Consider the following 12,588-nt stretch of genomic DNA (forward strand, 5'->3'; position numbering starts at 1 on the left):
AATTCAATTCACACACATTCCTGGCCTGTATTTGGCCATTTAGCCGGCTGACACAGCCGTTCTGCATCCTCAGCCGGGGAGCTTGCTTGTCAAGAACAGATCGGCCTCTTTTGGGTTGTCAAACGTACGTGTTGATCCCTCGACTGTCACCTTAAACCGGGCTGGGAAGAGGAATCCATATCGGATGTTGGCCGCCCTGCATTTGTTGCGTACCTCATCATACTCTTTCCGTTGGTTCCTCACCTCCAAGGTAAGATCTGGGTAGAAAGACACCCTGGCTCCGTTGTAGTTAAGGGGGAACTTTTGACTAGCCAGCTTGAGGATGAGATCCCTGGTCTTGGGATAGTGCAGCCGTACAATGAATGGCCTTGGTGGCCCGCCCTTGGCCGGCTTCGTTGCCTGTGATCTGTGTGCGCGGTCGATCAGGATGGTCGTTTTGAAGTGTTCACTCCCCAGCAATGCCAGTATCAGCTCCGAGACAATTTCAGTGGGTTTCCCTTTCAGTGTCCTCCTGGATCCCACATATACGGATGTTCTGGCGTCTTGAATGCGACTCGAGCATTTCCAGTCGGGCCTTCAGTGTTTTGTTGTCCTTTTTGAACGTTGCGCACTGTCTCTTGAATGCACCAATTTGTAAGTCGCTCTGGATAAGAGCGTCTGCTAAATGACTTAAATGTAAATGTAAATGTCTCTCTATGTCCTGTAGCCTGGCCTCGTGATCGACTGTCGTCTGCTCAACGTCATGCACCCTTCCCTTAGTTGCCTTCATAGTTTCGGCCAAAGTCCCAATACTCTTTGAGATATCAGCCAACCTTGTGTCCACCTTCTTGCTTAGTGTGTTTATGGCAGCCAGTATGTCACTTTGTAGGATCTGTGGGGAACTCTTGGAAGCTAGCCTCTTCAGCTAGCTCCTCGTGGGTCGGCGACGTTGAAATTGGTTCATTGTCTATCTCATTCTAATTATCTTGTTTAGCGCCCCCTTTTTTGGTGCCTTTTCCCTTTGTCATATTTGTTTGAAGTTATAGGTTGTGAGAGGTTAAGATAAATACTAATTTGTTTTGAAATAGAGCGGAGCTCTAGCAAAGCACGTCTACTCCATAGCACGCTCTCTAGCGCCCCCCCGAGAGAGGAATGTTAAGGAGGTGTAGTTTGCGGAAGACCGAAGCAGGAGAGTAGAGAGGAAGAGGGAAATGTGACTGTAGATAGAGACGGTACACAGAGCCGTCTCGTTGTTACAATGAATCTAGAATCTGTGAGGTAACTCAGAAATGCTTGAAGTGGATGGAAGAGCATTGTAATCTCATGAGAGATAGACAAAAAGCAGAGAAACATCCAACTTTCTCAAAGCCTTTGTCTGTAAACGAGGAAGTACCATTATATAACGTCCTTAGTACAGCCTACCAACATGTCCATTCTGAAAGCAAACATTCTAATAGTGTTTATAGTTGACACATTCTAACTACATGATCATGGATATTAGACACACAACTAAATACTACATAAACCCTCATACTCTCACAAGCATCCAAGACCTGGAAAAAACACACACACACACACACACACACACACACACACACACACACACACACAAAGGTTGAATGGTGGGAACTCGGTTACCGAGATTTACTGTGATTTTACTGACCAAAACCGATCCCTTTTCCCAGGATAAATAACTGCGAGAAACCGGTCAATTATAATAAATGATTTATATGAACAGCATGGCGTGAAATTGAACTGTTAAATTATACACAAGGTCTAACTCTGGTTTCTCTACGGTCTCTGCACTACGAATCATCAACGCTCAGGGTGGGGACAGTCCATCTCGGGGTGGGGACAGACAGCCCATCTCAGGGTGGGGACAGGCAGTCCATCTCAGGGTGGGGACAGACAGTCCATCTCAGGGTGGGGACAGACAGTCCATCTCGGGGTGGGGACAGACAGCCCATCTCGGGGTGGGGACAGACAGTCCATCTCGGGGTGGGGACAGACAGCCCATCTCAGGGTGGGGACAGACAGTCCATCTCAGGGTGGGGACAGACAGCCCATCTCAGGGTGGGGACAGGCAGTCCATCTCAGGGTGGGGACAGGCAGTCCATCTCGGGGTGGGGACAGACAGCCCATCTCAGGGTGGGGACAGTCCATCTCGGGGTGGGGACAGACAGTCCATCTCGGGGTGGGGACAGACAGCCCATCTCGGGGTGGGGACAGACAGCCCATCTCGGGGTGGGGACAGACAGTCCATCTCGGGGTGGGGACAGACAGCCCATCTCGGGGTGGGAACAGACAACTCATCTCGGGGTGGGGACAGACAGCCCATCTCAGTATGGAGAGCAGTTCACCATGCATGGTGGGGACAGACAGCCCATCTCAGGGTGGGGACAGACAGCCCATCTCAGGGTGGGGACAGACAGCCCATCTCAGTATGGAGAGCAGTTCACCATGCATGGTGGGGACAGACAGCCCATCTCAGGGTGGGGACAGACAGCCCATCTCAGTATGGAGAGCAGTTCACCATGCATGGTGGGGACAGACAGCCCATCTCAGTATGGAGAGCAGTTCACCATGCATGGTGGGGACAGACAGCCCATCTCAGGGTGGGGACAGACAGCCCATCTCAGTATGGAGAGCAGTTCACCATGCATGGTGGGGACAGACAGCCCATCTCAGTATGGAGAGCAGTTCACCATGCATGGTGGGGACAGACAGCCCATCTCAGTATGGAGAGCAGTTCACCATGCATGGTGGGGACAGACAGCCCATCTCAGTATGGAGAGCAGTTCACCATGCATGGTGGGGACAGACAGCCCATCTCAGGGTGGGGACAGACAGCCCATCTCAGGGTGGGGACAGACAGCCCATCTCAGTATGGAGAGCAGTTCACCATGCATGGTGGGGACAGACAGCCCATCTCAGGGTGGGGACAGACAGCCCATCTCAGCACGGAGAGCAGTTCACCATGCACGGTGGGGACAGACAGCTCATCTCAGTATGGAGAGCAGTTCACCATGCATGTAGACCTATCATCTCATCATGGCAACTTTTTCTTTCTTGTGACAGATAGGCCTGCATTTAGTGCAGCATAGTCTATGCTCCAGTAATATAAAGACCGGATGCGGTTCTATTTTACCCATCTCCATCTGGCTTTCTGGGGTTAACTTATTTTTATATTGTAAAGATCATTTTTTTTAAATTGCAGCTGCAGATTTTTAAAACAGCCTTTAACTTGAATATCGTTGCATTAAATCAGTGAACCCGTGAGCACTCTCTCGCAGTCTTCCTCTCTCTCTCCATCAACTCCATTCAAATTGCATCCAATATAGATCATCCTGTTCTAGATTGATATATAGCCCTATACAGTGCATTCAGAAAGTATTCAGACCCTTCCCCTTTTGTTACATTACAGCCTTATTCTAAAATTGATTAAATACAATTTTTCCACATCAATCTACACACAATACCCCATAATGACGAAGCAAAAACTAGTTTCTAGAAATTTCTAGAAATAATAAAACAGATACTTTATTTACATGCTGTTTAGAAGCCTCTTGGACCTAGACTTGGCGCTCCGGTACCACTTGCTGTGTGGTAGCAAAGAGAACAGTCTATGACTAGGGTGGCTGGAGTCTTTGACAATTTTCAGGGCCTTCCTCTGACACCGCCTGGTATAGAGGTCCTTGACGGCAGGAAGCTTGGCCCCAGTGATGTACTGGGCCGTACGCACTATCCTCTGTAGTGCCTTGCGGTCGGAGGCCGAGCAGTTGCCATACCAGGCAGTGATGCAACCAGTCAGGATGCTCTCGATGGTGCAGCTGTAGAACCTTTTGAGGATCTGAGGACACATGCCAAATATTTTCAGTCTCCTGAGGGGGGGAATAGGTTTTGTCTTGCCCTCTTCACAACTGTCTTGGTGTGCTTGGACCATGTTAGTTTGTTGGTGGACGCCAAGGAACTTGAAGCTCTCAACCTGCTCCACTGCAGCCCCGTTGATGAGAATGGGGGCGTGCTCGGCCCTCATTTTCCTGTTGTCCACAATCATCTCCTTTGTCTTGATCACGCTGAGGGAGTGGTTGTTGTCCAGGCACCACACGGCCAGGTCTCTGACCTCCTCCTTATAGGCTGTCTCGTTGTTGTCGGTGATCAGGCCCACCACTGTTGTCATCGGCAAATTGAATGATAGTGTTGTAGTCGTGCCTGGCTGTGAGTGAACACGGAGTACAGGAGGGGGCTGAGAACGCACCCCTGAGGGGCCCCTGTGTTGAGGATCAGCGTGGCGGATGTGTTGTTATCTACCCTCACCACCTGGGAGCGGCCCGTCAGGAAGTCCAGGATCCAGTTGCAGAGAGAGAGGTGTTTATTCCCAGGGTCCTGAGCTTATTGATGAGCTTTGAGGGAACGATGGTGTTGAACGCTGAGCTGTAGTCAATGAATAGCATTCTCACATAGGTGTTCCTTTTGTCCAGGTGGGAAAGGGCAGTGTGGAGTGCAACTGCATCATCTGTGGATCTGTTGGGGTGGTATGCAAATTGGAGTGGGTCTAGGGTTTCTGGGATGATGGTGTTTATGTGAGTCATGTCCAGCCTTTCAAAGAACTTCATGGATACAGACGTAAGTGTTACGGGTCGGTAGTCATTTAGGCAGGTTACCTTACTGTTCTTGGGCACAGGCACTGTGGTGGTCTGCTTAAAACATGTTGGTATTACAGACTCGGACAGGGAAAGGTTGAAAATGTCAGTGAAGACACTTGCCAGTTGGTTCAGCGCATGCTCACAGTGCACGTCCTGGTAATCCGTCTGGCCCTGCAGCCTTGTGAATTTTGACCTGTCTAAAGGTCTTACTCACATCAGCTGCGGAGAGCGTGATCACACAGTCTTCCGATACAGCTGTTGCTCTCATGCATGTTTCAGTGTTATTTGCCTCAAAGCGAGCATAGAAGTAGTTTAGCTCGTCCGGTATGCTCGTGTCACTGGGCATCTCTCGGCTGTGCTTCCCTTTGTAGTCTGTAATAGTTTGCAGGCCCTGCTTTTTTTGCATGCCCTGCTTTTTTCCATCAGTTTTCTCTGTTATCTTTGCAAATGTTTGGTCTGTTTTCACACCTTTTTCATTTCAATATTTTAGATGGCTAACAACGCTAATAATAGTACTATAGGGCGGCCTAATCCTATGAAGTTTTTATCTTCGAATACTAAGGCAATGAACAATCCTGTCAAGAGGTCTAGGGTCTTCTCTCATTTGAAAAAGCTAAAAGCAGATGTGGTATTTTTACAAGAGACCCATTTACGCATTAAAGATCACTCAAGGCTACAAAACTCCAGGTTTAGTCAGGTTTTCCATTCAGACTTTAACTCCAAAGCCAGACGGGTTGCAATTTTGGTTAGTAAAAGAATACACTTCTCTACTACTATGTCATTTCAGACAGTAATGGGAGATATTTATTTGGCACACACCTTTAGTATTGGTCAATGTATATGCTCCCAATTGTAATGATGTTGAATTTGCCAATGGGTTGCTGGGTAAAATCCCTTCTCTGAACACCCATCTTTTGATATTTGGCTGGGATCTGAATTGTGTTAATAGCCCGTCTTCAGACCACTCTAACCCCAGAACTATGTCTCCTGCTATATCAAAGTCCTTCTCAGATTTTATGGTTCAGAATGGGTGTACAGATCCCTGGAGATTTCAGAATTCCCAGGCAAGAGAGTATTCTTTCTTCTGCCTGCGGTTACGAAACCCCTACCTGTCCCAGACCTGCTGTTTTCAACTCTTAATGATCGGCTATGAAAAGCCAACTGAGATTTATTCCTGATTATTATTTGACCATGCTTGTCATTTATGAACATTTTGAAAATCTTGGCTCTCTCTAATTTTCTCCTCTCTTTCTCTCGGAGGACCTGAGCCCTAGGACCATACGTCGGGACTACCGGCCGTGGTGACTCCTTGCTGCCCCCAGTCCGCCTGGCCTTGCTGCTATTCCAGTTTCAACTCTTCTGCCTGCGGTTATGGAACCCCTACCTGTCCCAGACCTGCTGTTTTCAACTCTTAATGATCGGCTATGAAAAGCCAACTGAGATTTATTCCTGATTATTATTTGACCATGCTTGTCATTTATGAACATTTTGAAAATCTTGGCTCTCTCTAATTTTCTCCTTCTCTCTTTCTTTCTCTCGGAGGACCTGGGCCCTAGGACCATGCATCGGGACTGCCGCCCGTGGTGACTCCTTGCTGTCCCCAGTCCGCCTGGCCTTGCTGCTATTCCAGTTTCAGCTGTTCTGCCTGCGGTTATGGAACCGCCACCTGTCCCAGACCTGTTGTTTTTCAACTCTTAATGATCAGCTATGAAAAGCCAACTGAAAATTATTCATGATTATTATTTGACCATGCTTGTCACTTATGAACATTTTTGAACATCTTGGCATAGTTCTGTTATAATCTCCACCCGGCACAGCCAGAAGAGGACTGGCCACCCCTCATAGCCTGGTTCCTCTCTAGGTTTCTTCCTAGGTTTTGGCCTTTCTAGGGAGTTTTTCCTAGCCACCGTGCTTCTACACCTGCATTCTAGCTGTTTGGGGTTTTAGGCTGGGTTTCTGTACAGCACTTCGAGATATTATCTGATGTACGAAGGGCTATATAAAATAAAATTGATTGATTGATTGATATTCTTTCTTTTCACATGTACACCATTCTTTCTCTCGTATTGACTATTTCTTTATTGAACATAAGTTACTTCCAAAATGTCACCTCTTCTGAATATTTACCCATTGTAATTTCTGACCATGGACCTTTAGCCCTCGACATAGTCTTATTAGGACAAACTCGTACTCCTCTCTGGAGATTCAATTCTCTTCTCCTGTCTGATTGCAGACTTAACGTTATCTCCACTTCTATTGATCATTTCCTTTTTTCCAATCAGACAAGCTCAACCTCACAATCTCTCTTATGGGAATCACTTAAGGCTCTATCTTAGAGGATAAATTAGTTTCTTATTCTTCTCATTTAAACAAAACTCGGAAAGCTAAACTAGAAGAAGTCACTAAAGCCATCCTTAACTCAGACCATCAATATGCCCTGACGCCATCTCCAGAGCTAATATAAACAACGCTTGAATTTACTATCTGAATTCAGTCTCTTGTCCACTACAGATGCAGAACGGTTACTATTGCATTCACGTGGTACCTACTATGGACATGGCAAGTCGTCTGCTTGCACACCAATTAAAACGCAGTGCTGGTTCCCGTCTGATTTTTGATTTGATTTTATTCTCAGGATGGAACATTTTGTAAAATACTGGGAAAATATTCAACAGTAACACACACACTAACAGAAGCAGCATCTTCAAACACATAGTCTACAGTTGGAGAAAGGAGGCTGTGTTTGACTGACTGACATGCCTTTGAGTGAATTACATTCTTCAGTAACTGGGATTGAGAGGACAGACTGGGTGAATGAGAGATGTCAGAGAGAGACAGACAGGGTCAGCAATACTCACCTCAGACTAGGTTTACTGATGTATTACTGTAGATTACCCTCCTCTAAATCAGTCATTCAGTCAGGGAGACTAGTGTATTACTGTAGATTACCCTCTAAATCAGTCATTCAGTCAGGGAGACTAGTTGACTAGTGTATTACTGTAGATTACCCTCTAAATCAGGCATTCAGACAGGGAGACTAGTTGACTAGTGTATTACTGTAGATTACCCTCCTCTAAATCAGGCATTCAGACAGGGAGACTAGTTGACTAGTGTATTACTGTAGATTACCCTCCTCTAAATCAGGCATTCAGACAGGGAGACTAGTGTATTACTGTAGATTACCCTCTAAATCAGGCATTCAGACAGGGAGACTAGTTGACTAGTGTATTACTGTAGATTACCCTCTAAATCAGGCATTCAGACAGGGAGACTAGTTGACTAGTGTATTACTGTAGATTACCCTCCTCTAAATCAGGCATTCAGACAGGGAGACTAGTTGACTAGTGTATTACTGTAGATTACCCTCCTCTAAGTCAGGTATTCAGACAGGGAGACTAGTTGACTGCTGTAGATTACCCTCTAAATCAGGCATTCAGACAGGGAGACTAGTTGACTAGTGTATTACTGTAGATTACCCTCTAAATCAGGCATTCAGTCAGGGAGACTAGTTGACTAGTGTATTACTGTAGATTACCCTCTAAATCAGGCATTCAGTCAGGGAGACTAGTTGACTAGTGTATTACCGTAGATTACCCTCCTCTAAATCAGGCATTCAGTCAGGGAGACTAGTTGACTAGTGTATTACTGTAGATTACCCTCCTCTAAATCAGGCATTCAGTCAGGGAACTGTACTTTCTCTTAGCTTTCTGAAGGTAAGTGCTATGATCCTAATTAAGTGCTATGATCCTAATTAAGTGCTATGATCCTAATTAAGTGCTATGATCCTAATTAAGTGTTATGATCCTAATTAAGTGCTATGATCCTAATTAAGTGCTATGATCCTAATTAAGTGCTTTGATCCTAATTAAGTGCTATGATCCTAATTAAGTGCTATGATCCTAATTAAGTGTTATGATCCTAATTAAGTGCTATGATCCTAATTAAGTGCTATGATCCTAATTAAGTGCTATGATCCTAATTAAGATCTATGATCCTGATTGAGGGCTATGATCCTAATTAAGTGCTATGATCCTAATTAAGTGTAATGATCCTAATTAAGTGCTATGATCCTAATTAAGTGCTATGATCCTAATTGGACAATGAGCGAACTGAGGACAGTTTGGATTCTAAAATTAACAATATAATTCTAACTATATACTGAACAAAAATAAAAACGCAACATGCAACAATTTCAATGATTTTTACTGAATTACAGTTCATATAAGGATATCAGTCAATTTAAATAAATTCATTAGACCCTAATCTATGGATTTCACATGGTTGGGCCTGGGAGGGCTTTGGACTACCCACTTGAGAGCCAGGTCCAACCACTGGGGAGCTGGGCCCAACCACTGGGGAGCCGGGCCCAACCAATGGGGAGCCAGGCCCAACCACTGGGGAGCCAGGCCAAACCAATCAGGAGTTTTTCCCCACAAAAGGGCTTTATTACTGACAGAAGTGCTCCTCAGCAGCCCCCTCTCCCCTCTGACGATCCCCAGGCGAAGAAGCCGGATGTGGATGTCCTGGTCTGCGGTTGTTGGACGTACTGCCATATTCTCTAAAACAACGTTGGAGGCGGCTTATGGTAGATAAATTAACATTCCATTATTTGGCAACAGCACTGGTGGACGTTCCTGCAGTCAGCATGCCAATTGCACGTGCCTTCAAAACTTGAGACATCTGTGGCATTGTTTTGTGACAAAACTGCCCATTTTAGAGTGGCCTTTTATTGTCCCCAGCACAAGGTGCACCTGTGTAATGATCTTCCTGTTTAATCAGCTTCTTGATATGCCACACCTGTCAGGTGTATGGATTATCTTGATAAATGAGAAATGCTCACTAACAGGGATGTAAACAATTTGTGCATAAAATTTGAGAGAAATACTCTTTTTGTGCGTATTTATATTTTTTGTTCAGTAAATATGGGTCGGCAGGTAGCCTAGCAGTAAAGAGCATTGGGCCAGTAACCGAAAGGTGACTACATGAAGAATCTGTCGATGTGCCTTTAAGCAAGGCACTTAACCTGGACAAGAACGTCTGCTAAATGGAAAAAATATTCAAAAACAATGTATCAGATTGATTACATATTGAAAGCCAATTGATTACAGTATGTAATAAACTTAAGGTTAATCTATATTAAATGTATATTGATGACTTCTATCTATGTAGTAGTGCCTCACAGTAAATGATGTCCCTGATTTAATCACATAGCACATCTAACTGGCAGACTGTTCTGTCATTGTTTAATTAGGCAGACGGGGCCAAATTAGTGGCTAAATGAATGTGTTTGTATGTTATGATGATGAATCGATCTTATGTCAAGTGGAGCAGCCATAGTGATTCCAATGAAGCCTTTTTCTTGTTATGATGATGAATCGATCTTTTCTCATCGGTGCAACTCCCCAACGGGTTCGGGAGGCGAAGGTCGAGTCATGCGTCCCCCGAAACATGAACCGCCAAACCGCACTTTTTTACAGCGCTTAACCCGGAAGCCAGCCGCACCAATGTGTTGGAGGAAACACCTTTCAAATGACAACCGAGGTCAGCCTGCAGGCGCCCGGCCCACCACAAGGAGTCGCTAGAGCGCGATGCGCCAATTAAATCCCCCCCGGCCAAACTGTGATATTATAGATGGTGATCTCTGGTCCAGTGTGTGATATTATTATATATTATAGATGGTGATCTCTGGTCCAGTGTGTGATATTATTATAGATGGTGATCTCTGGCCCAGTGTGTGATATTATTATATATTATAGATGGTGATCTCTGGTCCAGTGTGTGATATTATTATATATTATAGATGGTGATCTCTGGTCCAGTGTGTGATATTATTATATATTATAGATGGTGATCTCTGGCCCAGTGTGTTATATTATTATATATTATAGATGGTGATCTCTGGTCCAGTGTGTGATATTATTATAGATGGTGATCTCTGGCCCAGTGTGTGATATTATTATAGATGATGATCTCTGGCCCAGTGTGTGATATTATTATATATTATAGATGGTGATCTCTGGCCCAGTGTGTGATATTATTATAGATGGTGATCTCTGGCCCAGTGTGTGATATTATTATAGATGGTGATCTCTGGCCCAGTGTGTGATATTATTATAGATGGTGATCTCTGGCCCAGTGTGTTATATTATTATATATTATAGATGGTGATCTCTGGTCCAGTGTGTGATATTATTATATATTATAGATGGTGATCTCTGGTCCAGTGTGTGATATTATTATATATTATAGATGGTGATCTCTGGCCCAGTGTGTGATATTATTATATATTATAGATGGTGATCTCTGGTCCAGTGTGTGATATTATTATAGATGATGATCTCTGGCCCAGTGTGTTATATTATTATATATTATAGATGGTGATCTCTGGTCCAGTGTGTGATATTATTATAGACGGTGATCTCTGGCCCAGTGTGTGATATTATTATATATTATAGATGGTGATCTCTGGTCCAGTGTGTGATATAATTATATATTATAGATGGTGATCTCTGGTCCAGTGTGTGATATTATTATATATTATAGATGGTGATCTCTGGTCCAGTGTGTGATATTATTATATATTATAGATGGTGATCTCTGGTCCAGTGTGTGATATTATTATATATTATAGATGGTGATCTCTGGTCCAGTGTGTGATATTATTATATATTATAGATGGTGATCTCTGGTCCAGTGTGTGATATAATTATATATTATAGATGGTGATCTCTGGCCCAGTGTGTTATATTATTATATTATTATAGATGGTGATCCAATCCCTGTACCTTTTGCAGAATATCAGTCTGTCCCTGATGTTTTTCCTGGAGAGAAGTGGCTTCTTTGCTGCCCTTCTTGACACCAGACCATCCTCCAAAAGTCTTTGCCTCACTGTGCGTGCAAATGCACTCACACCTGCCTGCTGCCATTCCTGAGCAAGCGCTGTACTGGTGGTGCCCTGGTCCTGCAGCTAAATCAACTATAGGAGACGGTCTTGGCGCTTGCTGGACTTTCTTGGTCGCCCTGAAGCCTTCTTCACAACAATTGAGCTGCTCTCCTTGAAGTTCTTGATTAACCGATAAATGGTTGATTTAGGTGCAATCTTACTGGCAGCAATATCCTTGCCTGTGAAGCCCTTTTTGTGCAAAGCAATGATGACGGCACGTGTTTCCTTGCAGGTAACCATGGTTGACAGAGGAAGAACAATGATTCCAAGCACCACTCTCCTTTTGAAGCTTCCAGTCTGTTATTCAAACTCAATCAGCATGACAGAGTGATCTCCAGCCTTGTCCTCATCAACACTCACACCTGTGTTAACGAAAGAATCACTGACATGATGTCAGCTGGTCCTTTTGTGGCAGGGCTAAAATGCAGTGGAAATGTTTTTTTTTTATTCAGTTAATTTGCATGGCAAAGAGGGACCTTGCAATTAATTGCAATTAATCGGATCACTCTTCATAACATTCTGTAGTATATACAAATTGCCATTATACAAACTGAGGCAGCAGACTGTGAAAATTAATATTTGTGTCATTCTCAAAACGTTTGACCACGACTGTACAGTAGCCCTTAGCCTAAAGCAGAAACCTAACCAGTCCAATTATCTGTCAGCACTGTGTTATAGGGACAAACCGCTGTCATTTTCTCCCGTTTCTAAATGTACAAATCGGTTTGCAAATTATGACAGGTATTCTGTTCAGAGGTGCTAGCACGTCTTTTGGCAGACGCGTGACAATCCTACAGGTCTGTCCATGCTTCATCATAGCTAACCTATATAAGTAATGGACAAAAAGCTAAATAATTTAATATAAAATGTACTAAGCTGGAGGTATTGAACTAACTAGCCTCGGACACTCCGGCTTGATTCGGAGAGTCTACGTACATAAGTCTGAGTAAGCAAATATTTTTAGGGAGCCACAGTTGATCAGCCAAGTGTCTTAAATACTGTCATCAATGGTCTCCTAGT

This window comes from Salvelinus fontinalis, chromosome 32 (assembly GCF_029448725.1).
Source record: "Salvelinus fontinalis isolate EN_2023a chromosome 32, ASM2944872v1, whole genome shotgun sequence".
NCBI classification, from domain to species: domain Eukaryota; kingdom Metazoa; phylum Chordata; class Actinopteri; order Salmoniformes; family Salmonidae; genus Salvelinus; species Salvelinus fontinalis.